General features: G+C 37.4%; 1 pseudogene; it reads right to left on the bottom strand.

The window, feature by feature from the left end:
- Nucleotides 1-579: 579 nt before the first annotated feature.
- On the bottom strand, nt 580-1671 carry LOC143405766 (heterogeneous nuclear ribonucleoprotein A1-like; annotated as a pseudogene).
- Nucleotides 1672-21189: the final 19518 nt, after the last annotated feature.

The following is a 21189-nucleotide window of genomic DNA, read 5'->3' as shown; positions in this document are numbered from 1 at the left end:
TCTCAGACCCCCAAGTAGCTGGGATGACAGGCATACACCACCCCAGTCAGCGTGTTTTACCCTTTTAAAAACTGGGTTGTTTTTCCACTGTTGAGTTGTGTAACTTTTATAAATTTTGGATATTGATCTCTTATTAGATATATGGACTGCAATTTTCCCCCTTTTCCAAATACCATCATTTCATTTTGTCAGTTGTTTCCTTTGCAGTGCAGAAGCTTTTTAGTTTGACATAATTCTATTTATTTATTTATTTTTGGTACCTGGGATTGAACCTAGGGGTGCTCAATCACTGAACCACATCCCCAGCCCTTTTTTTAATATTTTATTTAGAGACAAGGTCTCATTAGGGCCTCATTAAGTTGCTGAGGCTGACTTTTTTTTTTTTTTTTAAAGACACATTTATTCAGCATCATGATGAGACTATTACATTTAGCAATCAACAGCATGGGTGCAAAAAAAAAAAAAACCCTACTTTAAAACCCTTTGTTGGAATGCTTTACACTTTCCACAGAACAGAAACTAAAATAGCCTGTTGTACAATTAGTCACAAATACAGTCCTCGAGTTTCTTTGCCCATACACATAAGTATTGTCTAAACCATGTCTGCTTTGCAGCAGCTAGGCCCTGCCACCATTGTGCTTGGCTGAGTTTACAAATCTGTTGTAACCTGTAGCTTCCCTGTCACTTCTCTGGCTCTCCTCTCCTGCTAAGCTTTGTTTCTTACCTGGCAGTATTAAAACCTCTGCCACTGCCATAGGTACTGCTGCTGCTGGAACCGCCACAGTCACCTTGGTTTCATGGTTTGGCAAAATATTGGCCTCCACTACCGTAAGGTCCAGAGCTTCAGCTTCCAAAGTTTCCACCCTTCATGGGTCCAAAATTTGATGACTGATTGTTGTAACTGCCAAAATCATTGTAGCTTCCACCACCTCCAAAATTGCTTCCATCATTACCAAATCAATTGTAGCCATTCCCGCTGCCACCATATCCACCACCACCACAACTGCCACCATGACCACTGAAGTTCCCTCCAGGACCGAAATTGTCATTTCCACCAAAACCACCTCCACGACCATCACCAAAGTTTCCAGAACCACTTCGACCTCTTTGGCTGGATGAGGCACCATCTCTTGCTTTGACAGGGCTTTCCTCACTTCACAGTTGTGGCCATTCACAGTATGGTATTTCTGAATGACAATCTTATCCACAGAGTCATGGTCATGAAAAGTTACAAAAGCAAAGCCCCTTTTCTTTCCACTGCCTCGGTCAGTCATGATTTCAATAACTTCAATTTTCCCATACTGTTCAAAATAATCTCCTAGGAGATGTTCTTCAGTGTCTTCTTTAATGCCACCAACAAAGATCTTTTTCACAGTTAAGTGGGCCCCTGGTCTTTGAGAATGTTCTCTTGAGACAGCTCTCTTTGGTTCCACAACTCTTCCATCCACTTTGTGTGGTCTTGCATTCATGACTGCGTCCACTTCCTCCACAGTGGCATAAGTGACAAATCCAAAGCCTCTGGAGCGCTTGATGTTTGGGTCTCTCATTACCACACAGTTCAGTTGTATGAGTGTTCCGCTTCTGACTCTCATCAGTTGTTTCAAAGCTCAGCCCGCAGATGAATAGCTTCCGCAGCTGTTCAAGTGCTTTAGGGGACTCTGATTTAGACATGATGGCAGCAGGAAGAGACACTTTAACAATGCTTTCTCGCGGGCGTCCATGGGCAGAAAGCTTTTTTTTTTTTTTAAATAACTTCATTTATTTAATTTTTTATGTGGTGCTAAGGAATCAAACCCAGTGCCTCATACATGCTAGGCAAGTGCTCTAGCCTGAGCCACAACCCCAGCCCTTGAGGCTGACTTTGAATTCACCATCCTCTTGCCTCAGCCTCCCAAGCCACTGGGATTACAGGGAATCGCTATCACGCCCAGAACCCCATTTATTTTTGCTTTTGTGGCCTGTGCATTTGGTGTGATATTAAAAATAAATAAATAAACAAACAAACAAATAAATAAAAGAAATTATTGCCATGACCAATATTCAGTAGTTTTTCCTGTGTTCTCTTCCAGGGGTTGTATGGTTTTAGGTCTGACATTTGGGTCTTTTATCCATTTTGAGTAGATTTTTGTGTATATTATGAGAAATGGATCTATTTTCATTCTTTTGCATGTGGCTATCCAGTTTTCCCACCACCTTTTATTGAAGAGACTATCCTTTCACCATTGTGTCCTCTTGATGCTATGGTCAAAAATTAGTCTATTAGACTGGGTGTGGTGGCACATGTTTGTGTTCTCAGTTACTCAGGAAGCTGAGGCAGGAGGATTGCAAGTGCAAAACCAGCCTCAGAAATTTAATAAGATCCTTCCTCAAAATAAAAAATAAAAAGGACTCAGGATATAACTCAGTGGTAAAGTGTCCTAATACCACTAAAACAAAACCAAAACAATTTAGTTGATTGTGTATGTTTGGATTTAGTTATGAGATCTCTATTTCAGAATAATTTGTTATTTTTTTTAAAAAAACTTTTAGTTGTAGATGGACACAATACTTTTCTTTTTATTTATTTGTTTTTATGTAGTGCCGAGGCTTGAACCCAGTGCCTCACACATTCTAGGCAAGTGCTCTACCACTGAGCTACAACCCCAGCCCAGAATCATGTTATTTTAGTTAGCATGCCTTTCTCTTTTTTTAGGGAGGTGGGTAAGTACTGGGGCTTCAACTCAGGGACACTCAACCACTGAGGCACATCCTCAGCCCTATTTTGTATTTTATTTAGAAACAGGGTCTCACTGAGTTGCTGAGCACCTCACCGTTGCTGAGGCTGGCTTTGAACTTGCGATCCTCCTGTTTCAACTTCCCAAACTGCTAGGATTACAGGTGTGCTTCATTGCATCCCACTGGCATGTCTCTTTAGTCTCCTTCAGTCTTGTCTTAGTTCAGATGAGACAGCTGAAACAATAAACATTTATTTCTCACAGTTTTGGAAACTAGGAAGTCCAAGATCAAGTGCCCACAGATGATGAGGTTATAGTTCTCATAATCCATTTGACCTATGAACATTTCTGCATTGCCTAACATGAGCTATGTGTGGGATACCTCATATCCAAACCATAGGAACACTTTTTAGTGCTTTTAAGAGGAAGATTTTATAAATGATTTCTACCAGATATAACAACCTAAAAATTATAACAAAAATATTCATATTATAATAATAATTTTACAAATAGCAATTTGAGTGTGTTAATATCAAGATGAAGAAATTTAGAAAACTATATTGAGAGCCTTAAGTAAGGGGAAAAAACACCTATCTATATACAAGAGGACAGTCTTTAAAAATATTAATTTGTTCTGAATTAATATATAGTTAGTTATAATTACAATGTCACTGAGATAAATTATTATTGTGTGGCTGATTATTATGTATATGATTTTAAATTGTATTTTTTTTTTTAAACAAGCAATGAAAGTGGTGGTATAGATTAGTGGCAGAGCACTTGCCTAGCATATGGAAGGCCCTATTTTCAATCCCTGGCACTGAAAAAAAATTTTTTTTCAGGCAAGGATAACCACAAAATTATGGAAGAGAAATAATAAATTAAAACATAAGCCTAATTCTGCCATATGTAAATATATGGATGCCACCATAATAATAACATAGTCCTATGGGACAACAGTCTAGGAAGCAGTATGATAGAGTGGGAAAAAAATGGGACTGAGTTCAAATTATGATTCATTTCCTTTGCACTTAGCTTCTCTTTGTTCCTTTCCTATATATGAGAACTTACTCATATACTATTGACTTAGACTAATTGCTATTGCTAATAACACAATACCAAAGACTGAGCAAGGTGGTTTGCTCACCAATACTGGAGGTTGTTTGTCCTTCCAAATCTGACAGCTCCCATGCACACAGGGCTGTGCATGCAGACAGGACTGCAAAGGGAGGTGAAGTGAGAGGAAATACATATTCATTGAGTGCCTTCAGCTTCTCAGGAACTGGGTACACCATAGTGACTGATCCAGATATGACTCCTGCCTTCATGGAGCTTAGCCAATATGTTGGCTAATATTTATTACATACTTTGTAGACAATTTAATACCATCATCTCATTTAATCCTCACATCAACCTTGTGATATAAGTACTATTATTATCCCTACTTAAGAGATAAGGAAGACCAGCCTTAGGGAAGTTAAGTATTGTTGGGACAGGCCCCAAAATGGCTGTAGTTCGGCTCCCTCACTGAGACTTCCAGCAGGTTATGTTACATTTTTAGTGTGTAGCTAGGGCTGTAGACCGACTGTGTTAGGGTTAGTCAAGGCCAGAAACACTCTGATTCAGCATATATTTTCAAGGTCATAAACACTAACTTGTGAGCATGCACCTCCTCATGTAACCTGTTGGCAGAGTGCCTTCTTCATTTGGCCTGCATATGAAAAGGGGCTATGGAAGGGGGCTAAATGGGGAGTTAAATGAATCGTCTAGAGGCTGAAGGTGAAGCCCAGGGTTGGCTAATGGATATGGCCGCCTTGAATAAAGGATGACCAATATTCCTCTGTGCCTCGCATCTTCTTCCACCTGCCAAACTTTGAATCTATTTCCTGGATCAGAACCCCCACATGACAAGTATCATGACTAGTAAACAAGTTACCTGTGAAGATAAATAGATAATAGACAAATTGGTGAGGGGGAGTGTCCTATTAGTAAGTCAGTCCACATATTAGAGCAATGATAGCCTTTGTGGTCTTTGAACATCCATGCTTCTAAACTAAGTAGCAAAAAAAGAAACTGGCCTTGGATTGAGGATATTTCCAAGGATTTCTTCTGAATTCTCACTCACCCTTTCGTTTTTTCCTAGATCCTGAAAGGATGAACTTGATGAGCAAACTAGAGGTTCTAGGTACACCTTAGGTGTACCTAATCCTGACCTTTACACTAGCATGTATTTAACTTCCAGGGACCCCATTATTCCTTGGAGGCTTTGATATCCTCAGGTTTGTGAGATTTGTTGAAACAAACATGTGCCATCCTTAAGAGTTACCGTTTGGGAGCTTCCAAACAAAATTTGTATGTTGAAGTCTTAACCTCCAGTGTCTCAGAATGTGACTATATATGTACATGGGGACTTTAAAGAGGTAATTGAGTTAAGATCATTAGAGTAGCCCTTGATCCAATATGACTGGTGTCCTTATAAGGAAGAAAAATTGGGACCCAGACATATATACAGAAGGAAGAGCATGTGAAGTCACAGGGAGAAGATAGGTGCTCATCTACACACCAAGGAGAGAGGCCTCAGAAGAAACCAAACCCACCAACACTTATCCTCAGACTTCTAGCATACAGAATCATGAGAAAACAAATTCCTGTTGGTTGAGGTACTTTATTCTGGCAGCCCTAACTAACACTTCTAAAAGGGTTTGACTTTTCAATTAGATATACTAAATGTAGATAATATAGTAGAAAAAATGATAAATTTTCACAGTGTAATTTCTTGGTACTATCAATTATATTCCATTAAGGAGTAGGCATCCAGAAATTCAGCATCGTGGCCTTTGTACATTTGGTGGCAGTTGACAAAATGAATATGGCTTTGGGCCATCTTCTAATCAAAATCAATTTATCGATATGTAAAATGAATATAATTGCAGAGGTTTTCTTCATGAAACCCATAATAAAAGTTACATAAATGAGGAGATTTAATCATAAACTCAAAAGTCATAAATTCACAAAATCTGATTTTTTTTTACCCAAAAAACATTTTGGAGGTTCCTCTTCTTTTTGTATTAGATACAGGAAATATGGAACAAGATTATATAGGGAAAAAAGAACAGGAAAAAGCATTCACTGGATTTTAATTAAGATGTTATTTTTTGAGTGCTGCACTTTTCTAGAGGAAAACACATGTATATGTTATAAAAACTAATTAAGACCACTTTTTGCTCACAGAGAGAAACATCTGGGTTTTAACATCTGGGTGTATTCAAGATCAGTGTTCACCGAGGAAAAGAAAATCCATAGCCATTTGGAGAAGAAAATGAATATTTAGCTTACTCATCAGCCATTAAAAAACATTCTTTATGTGCACATGGCGCATAAAGCTCATCAGGTTTAAAATGTAGCCACTATTCCAGTTATTATGAAGCTTAATTTCTTGATTATATGCCATTTCAGCTGAGTAGCTTAAATTTGAAATTAGAAATTGGCACAGTGTAACTATTCATACTGCTACTGGGTCACTGAGAACCCTTGAACCATGGATTGTTTGCCAACTCTGACTTCTGAAATCCTGAGGTAGGATGATAGGACAGTGAAACCTATCAGTGTATCCCTTCACCCCCCTCACCTCTTCACTGGGGTTTGAAATCTCATTCTAAGCTTCTCTAAGAGTGAATCTGTGAAAAGTCAAATCTTCCTATGGCTTCACTGAGAATTCCAATGGAGATTCCCTTGCCTTCGTCTGTCCTTTCCAAAATGAATCAGCAGAAGGAGTAGAGAAAAATTAATGATTTTAAACAGCACTTGGCCAGCAGCCCTGACAGCTTTTCCTTTCCTAGCTGTTGGTAAGAAGACTTGTGATGTTCCAGAAAAGATGAGAAAAGATGGCTAGGATCTAAAATGCGTTTTCATAATTCGTGAAGCAACAAAACACAATTGGAAAAATGAGCACAGTTGACAAATCCCCATATTATGCTGCCAGAAACAAAATGACCCTTCCCAATTGGAGGTAGCTATAAAGACCCTTCATCCTCCCTCTCTGCCTTGCCTTGAATGTGCTGGCACTGCTCTCTGCAGCCAGACTGCAGGCTTACTTGGCCCTCCCTCCCTCCACTCCCCCAAATCAATCAATAACCATTTGAAAATTGCAACCTTCTGAAAGCAACTGGGAAATACTGAAGAAGAATCAAAGTGGCCTGCTACATTCCAGAATGTGTAAATCTCACCATACCCCCAACTCCAGAACACAACTAGAAGAAAGGACAAGGGTAGGAAGACTCCTTATGACAGTGTGCCCTGAGGTGACAGCTTTATGTACACATTTCATCTTTTCAGAGTAGGGCCCTAGAAAGTGAGGGAAGAAGAATGCACCATCCTATTCCTTCAGAGTTGTCAAAGATGGTTACTAGAAAAGGGTCTAGGTCAGGATTTTTCAACCTCAGCACTAATGACATTTGGGGATGATAATTCTTTGTTATGGGGGTACTGACATGTGAATCAGATGATGTTTGTCAGCATGCTTGGCCTCTCTCATTAGATGCCACTAGCACCCTCCTCACCAATTTATAATAACCAACAATGTCTCCAAACAATGCGAAATGTCCTTGGGGGCAAAGTCACTTCTGGTTAGAACTACTGATACAGGTGAAGAAAACCAAGACATAATTGAAGCACAGTTCATTGAGCAGAAAAAACTACATAGGTATATAAGTCAAAATGGATCACTGAGCTCTAGTCAAAATCTATAACTGCTGAACAAGGCAGGCTGGTGTGTGCCTGCAGTTCAGGGACTCACAAGGTAGGAGAATCACTTGAGTCCTGGAGGTCCCAGCCAACCCAGACAATATAAAAGAACCTATATTAAAAAAATGTAACTACTAATATTAATTGAGAGCTCTTTTTATGCCAGGTATGATTCTAAGTGCTTCATATTATCCCATTAACTTCAAATCACCTTCTGAGTTAAATATTACCACTATCTCTATTTTATATTTGAAGAAATGGGGGCTCAGAGAGGCAAGTCTCAATGTTAGGTGACAAGTCTGATTCATTCCCCTGCAGTCTGACTCCAGAAGCAGCTTTCTAATCAGAACACTATATATATATATATATATATATATATATATATATATATATATATATATATATATATATATACACATATACACACACACACACACACACACACACACACACACTTGGGCTGAGGATGTAGCTCAGTGGTACTCCATATATTAGGCATGTACTAGGCCCTGAGTTGGATGCCCAGCACCAAAAAACACAAAACAAAATAAACAACAACAACAAAAAAACACCTGTATAAAAAACCCTTTATAAATTTCAGAGCATTTTCCTATTTAAGGTCTTTTTCCCACAGATTTACTTACAAACCCTGATGGTTTCTTCCCACAGGTTTAACCTCAGGCATATGAGGAGCCTATTCTGACCAAGGCAGGCAGTATAATTGCAGCACCAGAACTATCAGTTGGAACCTGGTATTAATTTTAATGTTTTAAGTCTAAAATCTAAAAGACCTAAGTAGAACCTTCCTCTGTCTCTTACTATGTGGGTGTATATTCCTGGCCTCTGCCTCATTTTCTTCTTCTTTTTCTTTTTTCCCCTTTGCAGGGGAGGGGGGCTACCGGGGATTGAATCTAGGGGCATTCTACCTCTGAGCTATATGCCCAACTCTTATTATTTTTTTAGATTTTGAGACAGGATCTTGCTAAGTTGCTTAGGGCCTTGCTAAATTGCTGATTCTGGCCTTCAACTTACAATGCCCATGCCTTGGCCTCCAGAGTCACTACTGTGCCTGGGTCTCTTTCTCAGGTGTTCCTGATAACCTGAATCTATCATTTGACTGAGACCTGACCACTCTAGGACTTGCCAGCTGCCTGTTCTAGGCAATGCGTGAGAGTATATTCTGGAGGAATTGCTGCTGTCCTTGTGGGATTGAACCTTCATAGGTAGTACTCTGACCCTCAACAAGCCTGAAATTGTTAGGTCCTTGAACACACAGTATTTGGGTTTTTTAACATTCCCTACCTGCTCAAGGGCAAGCTCTACCACAGAGCCAGAGCCAGACTTCTGGTTCTTCTCAATTCAGGCATTTATTCACCCTCCCCAGGGCTTTTCCTCTTAAGGCTTATGTGTGACTTCTTGCCAATCAAGGTAGGGACATTGTTAGGCTTCTTGTTTTTTGTTTCTTGTTATTGTTTGTTTATGTTAAAATGCTATTTTGATCCTCCAAAGAACTTATGTAGCAGGAAGGGTTTATATGACAATTCCATTTGATCAAAGAAGCTAAGTGACTTCACCTAATGCCAAATTGCTAAGTGGGCCAAGCCAGAACTTAAACCTAAGCAATGAAACCATAGATTTTCAGGACTTGAAAGGCTTTTAAAGAGTCATCCACTCCAACCTAGAAAACAAAGCTTGGCTTTGTTGCAAACATCTCCGCCAAGTAGTTAACTAGCCAGTGTTTGAATACCTTCTCCCAAGGGACAGCTCAGCTGTCTTTAGCCAGTATTGGCGGGCATTTGTTTAATCATTCTCGTACTCTTTAATTCTTCAACAAATACTCCAGATCCCCATATGTGTTGTTTGGATGTTGAGGTAATTCCTGGGAGTAACTTGAGTTGAAGATAGAAAATGGAAAGTTCTGCAGGTAGGATACTGAGAAAATGCTATGGAAACTGTCAAAAAGTTCTACTAATCCAAATCCTGCCTCTCTAGTTTTTAGTTTTTAATCTTAATTCTATTCCTGCCAGAAGAAACAAATTAACCTTTTTCATTGCAGCTAGTTCGTTGTCCTGTAGTTATTTTTCACAAAATGTTTCTCAGGTCCTTTTTGCCTCCTAATTGTGCCTCTAGGACCTGTTTCAGCCTAGTCATGTTTCTCCAAAAGGTGTCTCTACAGCTGAATAGAATTCCATGTGCACTGGTCAGCAAAGGAGGGGTGGACCACCTTTTCCTCATTCTAGATGATTCTATGAGCACATTGAAACTACATTTGCTTTCAGGTGATTACTTTTGTCTGTCTGGCTTACCATTAGCTAAAGCCCACTGTGCCAGACCTTCAGAAGAGTGTGTTATAACCAGCACCCAAATCTTAATGCTTTATGCTGGCAGATTATTATAACATTGCTGATATTGAGCTGGTGATGTAGCTCAGTAGTATGTATGAAAGCCTATATATATGCTGGCTTAGTATGTATGAAAGCCTGGGTTCAATCCCCAACACAATCGGGAGGCAGGGATAGGGCGGAAAAGTACATGGGTTAACTCAGTAGGAAGATGGTTTATAATATTGCTGATATGTCAGATGAATTATTTCTTCATCAATATTTCTTTGTTGTTTTTAAAATTGTGATAAAATAAAACAACCTAAAATTTACCAGCTTAACCATTTCAAAATGTTATTAAGGACACTCACATGGTGCGACCATCACCAGCATCCTTCTCCAGGATCTGGCAAAATTAAAACTCTACTCATTGGATAGCAACTCCCCATTCTGCTCTTCCTCCAGCTCTGGCAGCCACCATTCTATTCTATCTTCATACATTTATCTACTTTAGGTATTCCATACAATGGAATTGGACAGTATTTCTCCTGTGGTTGACTTCTTTCTCTTAGCATAATGATCTCAATAGTTTATCCATGTAGTAGCATGTATCGGATGCTACCTTTCAAAGGCTGAATAATATTCCAGTGTATGTATATACTACATTGTGTTTAGCCATTCTGGTGTATACTTAGGCTGCTTCCACCTTTTGGTCATTATGAGTTATGCTGCTATACATACTCATGGGTATACAAACATCTCTTCGAGCTGGACGTAGAAGATTGCAACTTCAAAGCCAGCCTCAGCAACTTAGTAAAGCCCTGAGCATATTAGCAAGACCCTAAGCAACTTAGGGAGACCCTGTCTCTAAATAAAAAATTAAAAAGGGCTGGAGATGTGACTTAGTGGTTAAGTGCCCCTGGGTTCAATCCCTGGTACCCAAAGCAAAACAGAAAAACAAAAAGTGTCTCTTTGAAACACTCTGCTTTCAATTTTGGGCATACCCAGAAGTAGAATTGCTGGATCAAATGAAATTAATAATTATTTTTAATACTTTAAGAATTAAAAAAATGTTTTGCTTGGTCATCCTGGAGTGTTTGTTTTTTAAAAACTCTCTCTCAGACAAGATATAAAATTTCAGTTCTGGGTATATTTAACTGAGCCTGAGTTCTCCTTGATCAAATTTCTAATTTTTCATTAGTAGCCAGTGCCAATTTTTGAAAAGTATTTCAAAATAGTAAAGACACTATGTGCTAATTTCCTATTGAAAATTATCGAATATGATAGTTTTTGGTGGAACACTAGCAAACATAGATTTTCAAATCCTTCTCTATAGGATTTTTCCTTTCGTACCATGATTATTCCATGTCTGGTAGAGTTGGGATATGCAAATAGCAGGTTAATGTCATTATGCTAAAACTGTTTTGCTCTCAGAGGTTAAAAGCTGAATACCAATTTGGTCTTAATGTCAGTTCTAGAGCTCCTCTTTAGCCTGTCAAATCTGACAAGTGTCAACAGCTGACACAAAGATGATATCATTTGCTTTCTTATTTGCTTTGCCGTCTAATAAAAGCCAGTGGCAAAAGGCTGCAGTGCTTTTAAAAGACAACTCTCTCAAACAAGAGAATTTAAAAACTTCAAGCAAAAACAAAAGAGTCTTCATCTATCGTGAAATTCTCAGGATTTTTTCCTTCCTGAAGTACCTGTTTACAGCATGAGACATTTTTTTTTTTAATATTTTTTAGTTGTCAATGAACCTTTATTAATTTATTTATTTATATGTGGTGCTGAGAATCGAACCCAGGGCCTGTCCAGGCAGGAGGGTCACATGCAAAGGCTGTGAAGTCATCCCCACTGGACAGGAGAGCTTCAGGCTGGGTCCTAAGTGGAAATTCCTGTTCTCTCCCCAGTCTCACTGGACTCCCACCCACATGTTGCCAGTTTCTGTGCAACAAGTACAACTCAGTAAAGTTCTCTTTGTTCTTCAGGTGGCTTGGGTTCAGGCAACCAGGCAGATGTCCAATTTCTGTGAACTCTTTTATAGCAGCTCTTGATTTATATTCCAAACTTGTTTCTTTTCCCATCTACACTTCAGTAAAGGATGTCAGTACCTAACCAGCTGCTCAAGCGACTTAAAATGTTTCCATTTTCTATATATTGTATTTTGTTCAGAGACAGGGCCTTACTGAGTTGCTTAGGGCCTCACTAAGTTGCTGAGGCTGGTTTTGAAGTCATGATCCTCCTGCCTCAGACTCCCAAGCCACTGGTATTACAGGTGTGCACTACTGTATCCAGCTTCCCCATATTTTTTATTGGTGCTTTAAAACTACACATAATAATGGAATTTGTTTTGTATATTCATTCATACATGCACACAATATAACAATATGACTCAGTCAATAATGGGATTCCCCAGTAGTTTCCCTTCCCCTCCTTCTTCCCTCCCTCTGGTCTCTTTCCTCTACTAATCTCTTTTCCATTCTCATGATATCTCCCACCCCCATCTTTCTTTCCCTTTTTCCAAACTTCCACACGTGAGAGAAAACATGACCTTTAACTTGGAGTTTGGTTTATTTCACTTAACATATGGTCTCACGTTCCATCCATTTTCCTTCAAATGACATTCTCTCATTTTTTATGACTTAATGGAACCATGTTGTGTATATATATATCACATCTCTATCTGTTCATTTGTCTATGGACATCTAAGTTGCTTCCATAGTTTGGCTTTTGTGAATAATTCTGTTATAAACAGGGATATGGATGCATCACTATAGTATGATGTCTTTAATTTTTTAGACCAAGGAGTGGTGTAGCTGGCTCATATGTTGGTTCCATGCCTGGTCTTTGAGGAACTGCCATACTGATTTCAGTAGTGGTTGTAGTAATTTATAATTCCACCACCAGAGTAAAAGTATTCTTTTTATTTTATTTTTATTATTTTTCATATTCTTGATGGCTGCCATTCTAACTGGGGATGAAATCTCAATCTAGTTTTGATTTTTATTTCCCTGATTGCTAAAAATATTGAACATTTTTTTCATATATTTATTGGCCATTTGTACGTCTTCTTTTGAAAAGTATCTGTTTAGTTCATTTGCCCATTTATTGATAGGGTTATTTGTTTTTTTCATGGTCAATTTGAGTTCTTTGTATATTCTGGATATTAATCTGTCTGAAGAGTACCTGGAAAGATTTTTCTCCCATTCTGTACACTCTCTTCTATGCTTTTGTTTTCTTTTCTGTGCAGAAACTTTTTAAATTTGATATCATCCCATTTATTAGCTCTTGGTATTATTTCCTTAGTTTTAGGAGTCCTATTAAGGAAGTCCTTTCCTGTATCTACCTATATGTTGGAGTATTGACCCTATATTTTCTTCTAAAAGTTGCAAAGTTTCTGATTTAATTCTTAATTCTCTTACCCATTTTTAGTTGACTTTTGTGCAGGGTAAGAAATGGGGATAGTCTCATTCTTATACACGTACCAGTTTTCCCAATACCATTTGTTAAACAGGCTTTCTTTTAACCAAAATATGTTTTTGGCACCTTTGTTAAGGATTAGATGACCGTATCTGTGTGGATTTATCTGTGTCTTCTATTCTGTTCCATTGGTCTATATATCTGTTTTTGTGCCAGTCCCATGCAGTTTTTATTTTTTTAACTGTAGCTCTGAAGTATAATTTGAAATCAGGTATTTTGATGCCTTCTGCATTTTTTTTTTTTTTTTGGCTTAGAATTGCTTTAGCTATTCTAGGTCTTTAATACTTCCAAATGACTCTTATCCATTTTGTTTTACAATGCAATATTGAAGCTTTAGAAAAAAAAAACAATAAGCTGTTTACTGATAACATCTACTAGTTGATGGAAATAAACACTTTGTTACTATATTTTCATTTTATGGATTCTACTATTTGGTTTATGAATATTGAAGTTTTTTAAAAATAGAAGTGTATCATGTCAAAATTTCCCTTTAATATAATAAGGCAATGGTCTAAGTCTGCATTTGATTAGTTTCGTATAAGTCTGATTGATTTATCTGGGTCCTTGCCATAGAAATGAAGTTTTACCTTAATGTTTAGTCTTGAAAGTAAAATAATTGTAAATATTTTTTCACCTTCTACTATTATAGTTAAATCAGAAAGGCTATCTGCTCTGCTGTAATATCAAGGGAAAGATAATGACTTGTCTTTGAAATGACTAGAATTTCATTAAGGTCAAGACTTACATAACTCCAGTCTTATAAATTTATATGCTTTCTAAGTGAAACGGGTATGGAGCTCTTATTTGACCAATACTATGGCAAAATATCAGGTGGAGAGAGAGCACTTCATAAAACTGATTTGCTAACCTATATTTGCTTCCAAAGGGATGTAGTGCTTGATGGAAAGCTTTAGCTAGGGAGTATATCCTGACTATGAATAGACTTTGTCAGTTTGGAAACAATTCTCTTTGATTGAAATGACACCTTGTGAAGAACACACATGGCACTCTCAGAGGAAGGGAACTGTGGACTAGGATGCCAGAGTAGTCAGTCAAGTCTGGCAATTAACCTGGTGACAGATGCCACAGCTGCTCTACATTAAAGCCTATAATAGATACTCTTTGTAACATTATCTTTTCTTTTTTTTTTTTTTGACACTGGGGATTAAACGCAGGGACTAGGCTTCATCCCCGTCCCTTTTTATTTTGAGACAGGGTCTCACTTAATTTCTTAGGCCCTCTCTAAATTGTCCTTGAACTTGCAATTCTCCTGTCTCAGCCTCCTGAGTTGCTAGGATTATAGGTGTGTATCACCATACCCAGTGTTGTATCATCATTCTCACCTTCTCTACTAGTTTTCTAGGTCTGCTATATCAAAGGATCACAGTCTAGGTGGCTAAAACATCAGAATAGTATTTCACAATTCTATTGGCTAGAAGTTCATCATCATCAAAGTATCGGCAATGTTGTTTTCTGTTGAAGGCTCTTGAAGAATGTTTCGTGTCTCTTTCTTAGCTTCTGGTGGTGGCTTAGTGCTTGTTGGTTTGTAGATGCATCACTTATCTTAACTAATTATGTCTGGAAAGACCCTGTTTCCAAATAAGTTCACATTCTGAGATTATATAGGTAGAGAAGAATTTGAGGGGGAAACCATCTAACTGATCACACATTCTAAGTCATTTACCCTTAGAAACATCAGCAAAACGCATGAGAACATAAAGCTAATAAGGCACAGGGTTCCTGTTCTATTCCAGGTATTAGGCAAGTCATTCTAACTGGTTCCAGACTGACAACGATATGGTACTAAGGTCTGAATGCTTTTCTTCTCCAAATCTCATGTTGAAATCCAACTGCTAGTATTGAGGTGGGATCTTTGAGAGGTGATTAGACCATGAGGGCTTCACTCTTACGGGTGGTGTAAATGCTATTGACAAAGGTGGATTTGGACCTCCCTTTGCGTCTTTGCTCTTCTGTCTTGTGAAGATACAGAGTTCTTTTCTTTTTGCCCTTCTGCCATGTAATAACACAGCCAAGAAGACCCTGGCCAGATGCCAGTACTCTGATATTGGACTTTTCAGCCTCCAGGGCTGTGAACCAATAATTTTCTAACCATCATAAATTACCCAGTCTGTGGTGTTCTGCTGTAGCAGCAGAAAATGGACAAATACCTTCAACTTTTTTTCCCAGTCTGTCCAAAAGGGAGCTGGCAAGAACTTGGATGGAATAGTACAATTCTGCCCCTAAAGGATATGTCTTAGTCTGCTTAGGCTGCTGTGACAAAATATCATACACTGGGGAGCTTATAAATAGACATTTGTTTCTCATAGTTCTGGAGGCTGTGAAGTCTAAGATCAAGGAATTGGCAGATATGATATCTGGTGAGGTCCTGTTTTCTAGTTCATAGTTGGTGACTTCTTGCTGTGTCCTTATATGGGGAGAGGAAATAACTAGCTTTTTTCACATCTCTTATAGAAATACTAATGCAAGTCATAAGGGATCTGAACTAATGACTAATTCATGTCTTAAAAACCTCATCTTTTTTAAAAAAAATTTTTTTGTAGTTGTAGATGGACAGAATGCCTTTATTTTACTTGTTTATTTCTATGTGGTGCTGAGAATCAAACCCAGTGCCTCACGCATGCTAGGCAAGTGCTCTACCACTGAGCTACAGACCCAGCCCCAACACCTCATCTTTTTAATATCATCACCCTGGGAGTTAGAATTTCAATATAGGACAGGGGGAAGGAACACAAACATTCACAACTTCAAAGGCTAAAAAAAGAAATCCATCTTACAGTTGACTAGTAAGGTATTGTATCTTGTTAGGGTATACATAGCAAGGTGACTGATGGTAAAGACGATTGGACCACAATGGATGTTATAAATGATACTACATTTGCTTTTTGAGAAATTGATGATAAAATGCCTTCTCTGGGGCTAAGGATATAGCTCAGTGGTAGTCTTTGTCTAGTAGGACTTGCCTCTGGGGTTCAATCCACAGCACAACACACACACACACACACACACACACAAAAGGAAAAAACTTCTCTGGCAATTATTCTGTCATCAATGACACAAGTTCTTTTGTTTTTATTTTATTATTTCATGATTTATTTACAGTGTTGGATAACACAAATTCTGACACTGTCTGCTTTTCATTTTGCTAGGGAACTTGGTGAACCATCAACTCATTGTTATTGGCTTGTACAAGTGTACTGAAGATCAAAATGATTAACAACAGTTTGAGTTTGTACAGAACTTCCTTTCTGGAACCTTTATTTTTGGCAGGTATGTAGGAGGGCTGGGGAAAACACATGATATAAACAGAATTTTGGCAAAGGACCAACAATCCCAATCATAAATTTTTAGGCATTTAGGTAATTTTTGAAATGAATATTTAGAAACATTTTACCTTAGCTAATTTTTTTTAAAAATATCTTTTTTTGTAGTTGTTGATGGATGACATGCCTTTATTTTATTTGCTTATTTTTGTAGGTGTGCTAAAGATCAAACCCAGTGCCTCACACATGCTAGTCAAGCACTCTGCCACTGAGCCCCAGCCCCAGCCCTTAGCTAATGTTTAGATGTGTGCATGTTGCTCCTTATGGGAGATCTTATTTAATTTTTGTTTATGTTCCATATATTTCAGTAAAACTTCAAGTAACTTACAAAATTAATACAAAATATTAATAATTACTTGTTACGAAGTGAGACAGAAGCCATTCATTCACATATTGGGTGTGTTTGACTGCTACCACTCTTTATTAGGAAAACTTGCAAACTATAAAACCTTGAGGCTGTATCCTGCCTGATCTAGCAATTCCAGTTTTAGGATTTATTTTGGGGAAATAATCAAGATTGAGGACAAACTTTTAGCTATATTCACTGTTTAGCTATGTTGCAAAATTTTTTATAATAGCACAAAATTAAAAACAATTTAACATGTGGCAGGGAAAATTGATTAAATAAATGACAATCTGTACATTTTGTCAGATATCATGCAGTTGTTAAAAATGTTGATGTAGAAGCTAGGTGCAGTGATGCATGCCTGTAATCCAAGTTTCTCAGGAGGCTAAGGCAGAAGGATCACAAGTTGGAGGCTGGCTAGGGCAATTTAGAGGAATTGTCTCAAAATTAAAAATAATAATAATAATAATAAAATAAAAAGTGATGAGGATGTAGCTCAGTGGTAGAGTGCCCTTGGGTTTAAGCCCCTGTAACACACACACACACACACACACACACTCTCATTGTAGAATAGTATCTAATTCTAATTCTATCGAACATGTTCAAAGTATGTTGAAAACAGAAAAGATTATATATAGAATAAGATACTATTTTTTGTAGTTACCAAATATAAAATTATAGTATTTTGGTTTTGTTAACAAACAACATTCATTTGCATTTTCCAGTATGGTTTCCTAATAAATAAACCACTTTAAAAATTGAAAGTATTTGCATTGGGAAATGCCAAACTATTGAGAACTAAATGTGTTGGTGAAAGGATAGATTATTTCTTTTATTTTTTTTCTTATAAATATATAAGATATAAATCCATATATTTGTATAAAATGAATATTTATATTTCAAATTTTCTGCAGTGAATATACACTGTATCTGTAAAGAGAACAAGAAGTTGGTTTTTATTTAAGAACATAAGTACTACAGGAAAATGACATGGGACAATTAAAATGAAACTTGAGGTTAGTTCTTCAAATGCATGCAACTGGATTCTGTATAAACCACTGAATTTGCTCTAGGCTTTCAGAGTCAATGGAAAGAGGGAAATACAATCAACAGAATCAATATCTATAGTATCTGTAACATCAGAACAATCTGTTAATCAATAGCTTAAGAGTAAATATAATGACAGATTTCATTTGGCTTTTACTTACATGTAAGCTAAAAACAAAATGTTGAAGGCCAGTGGAAAATTAAATACCATTTTTTCAGTCCCCTTTTATGGTGAAGGGTAGCCACAAAGTCTGGAAAAGCAGGTGATATTTTATTTCTTATAGGTTTATATTAAGTATATTACATATACTATGTTAATTAGGTGATATATCAATTTTGCAGATTGAACCTCCTTCCTTACTTACTTCTCTTAGGGTATATATTTATTCAGTAAAAATCAGAGGGAGAAATCTACTAAGGCAGCACATGGCAGCTGCTTTAGCTGGGATTGAGGAAAATGAAGTGATAATAAATCATGTTTGGGGCTGTGGCTGTGGCTCAATGGTGGAGTGCTTGCCTAGTAGGCGTTAGGCACTGAGTTCGATCCTCAGCACCACATTAAAAAAATAGAGATATTGTGTCCAATCTACAACTAAAAAATAAAAAATACATCATGTTTATTGTAATATGAACTGTGCATTGTTACAAGGGACAACACATTTTGTGTAATAACAACAAACCATTTTTATATTGGCCTGTGTTTCCAGATTTTATGGCCAGCCTACAAAGCTGATTATGTTGTTGTAGGTATATAACATTTTAGTTTTTCTCAGATCTAATAACATTCCTTAAATTTTATTTGGCCCAGATTTAGTAAAACTTCAAAGAAATGTTTTTTTTTTTTCCTTCTACTTTTTTTGATTTTACTTTCTTTGAATCTAGAAGGATAAAACAGCTGCAACTGCCTACTCTTTGGCATTTAAAATATGCAAAAATAGCCAGGTGCAGTGGTGCACACCTGTAATCCCAGTAACTCTGAGGCAGGAGAATTACAAGTTCTAGGCCAGCCTGGGCAAGTTAGCAAGGCCCTGTCTCAAAATAAAAATAAAAGGATTGAGGATGTAGCTTGGTGGTAAAGCGCCTCTAGGTTAAAACCCTAGTAACAAGATATAAAATAAGTATTCCTGTATCTACACAGTGAAAACATGATTTTTGCTGCATTCCCCTGTGGAAGTAAAAATAAAGATGGCTGCAGTTTAGTCAAGAGTGAGCAGAATTTTTCTGTGAACCTTGGAGATCATATTTGACAGGCTGCAGTTTGCCTTGCAGCCAGAAGTCCCTCAAAATTTTGCCTCCAGATAGAGAATGTTGTTTGTAAAGAATGTGCTTGTAAGACTACAGATTTTGACAGTCCCTAATCATGGGACTTCTTGCTGTTTTAAAACTGATGATGCCTTCCAGATAGCCTCCTAGCAACCAATCATGTATATAGCTTAATGTGTGAACAGACTCCAGCACCAATCTACCAATCTAAATCATTCAAAACAACTTGTGTCATCATCAGGGCCAATAGAAAATTGTTCAGAAAAAAGTACTTCACCTTTTCCTACTGTTGCCCTGTTATCCTTTTAAAAATCTAGTCCTCATTACCCTTAATAGAACACTTACTTGGTTTCTAACTGAAACTGTTTCTTCTAATTTGCAAATCTATTTTGTACTTGAATAAAAACTGTCCTTACTTTTTAAAAAAATCTTTATTCTCTCGCTTCCTTTCTTTAGGTGTTTGAACCCAGGAGTACTTTACCACTGACCTACAACCCCAGTCCTTTTTGTTTTTTATTTTGAGACAGGGTCTGCTAAGTTGCTAAGGGTCTCACTAAATTGCTGAAGCTGGCCTCTGACTTGCAGTCCTGCCTCAGCCTTCAGAGTTGCTGGATTACAGGTGTGTACCACCATGCTTGGCTTTGTTTATGATTTCTTGGTTTGTACCCTCTAGTACTCATTTTGTCAGTTCTCGCATGGTGGATTTCCAGGAATGCAGTTTTTGGAATCTTTAGGAAAGAGAAAGCTTCACGGAAAATTTCACTTCCTAAAGCTCTATTGCATGAAATTGAATTTCAGAGACAAGCAGAAAATGTTCATCCATCCAAATTCTGTAAACATTAATAAATTTTAACTTATATAATGACGAGTTTCTTAGATTCAAGGTAAGGTTCTTATGCTTCATCCAAATAGCTTAAGGGGAAAAAATGTGTAGGGATAAAGGAGATACTTAAAACAAGAAAGAAAGAAAAAAAAAAGAAGAAAAAATATTACTTAAACTTTATTAAATAGTTTCAAGAAAAATAAAGGAATAATCCTAATGGCTGCAAGCTCTTTGTAATCAGATATGATGCTTCTTATCTAGCACTACTACACATGGAACTTGTTCAACAGTATTTAGTGATTTTTTTGATGGATGGCAATATTGATTTACTGTGATGTTTTTCTTTTATTTTTCACCTTATTAAAGCTGTGTGTTATACAACAGTTTTAAAAAAGATTAGCTTGTTAGATGTAAACCTCTTGGACAGACTGTATTAACAATCAAAAACAGTGAAAAAAAAAGTTTTACAACTGGTTTTCCTTTCAAGTATTGACTAGACTGAGAAAATCAGTACTTTTATTGAGGGGTGGCTAAGAAACACCTTTGTCAAAAGGTAGCCGTACAAGGTGTAAATAGTTTGCCTGTCGAATAGTGCCTTCCTCTCCTTTGAGGTGAAGAAAAATATTCTTCAAAAGTGTATCTAGGGGGCTGGGGATATAAATCAGTTGGTAGAGTGTTTGTCTCACATGCACAAGGCCCTGGGCCCTGGGTTCAATCTCCAGCACCAAAACAAAAACAAAAAACAGAAGTGTATCTAGGTGGGGCTAGGGTTGTAGCTCAGTAGTAGAGTGCTTGCCTCACATGGTGAGGCACTGGGTTCAATTATCAGCACCACATATAAATAAATGAGTAAAATAAAGGTCCATCAATAACTAAAAAAAATATATATATATATTTTAAAAAAGTGTATCTGGGGCTAGGGTATAGCTCAGTTGATAGAGTGCTTCCCTCACTCCAGCACATACATACACACACAAAGTGTATCCAAAGAGGGTAGTTTTAAATTGACAAATGGTGCATTTGACAAATGATAGCCAGGTGCAGGGGTGGGGGCTCCTGCTTGTAATCCTGGTGCCTCCTGAGGCTAAGGCAGGAGGAGCACAAGTGCTAG

This window comes from Callospermophilus lateralis, chromosome 8 (assembly GCF_048772815.1).
Source record: "Callospermophilus lateralis isolate mCalLat2 chromosome 8, mCalLat2.hap1, whole genome shotgun sequence".
NCBI classification, from domain to species: Eukaryota; Metazoa; Chordata; class Mammalia; order Rodentia; family Sciuridae; genus Callospermophilus; species Callospermophilus lateralis.
Note: the sequence above shows the minus strand (reverse complement) of the source record. Positions and strands in the feature narration are given on the sequence as shown.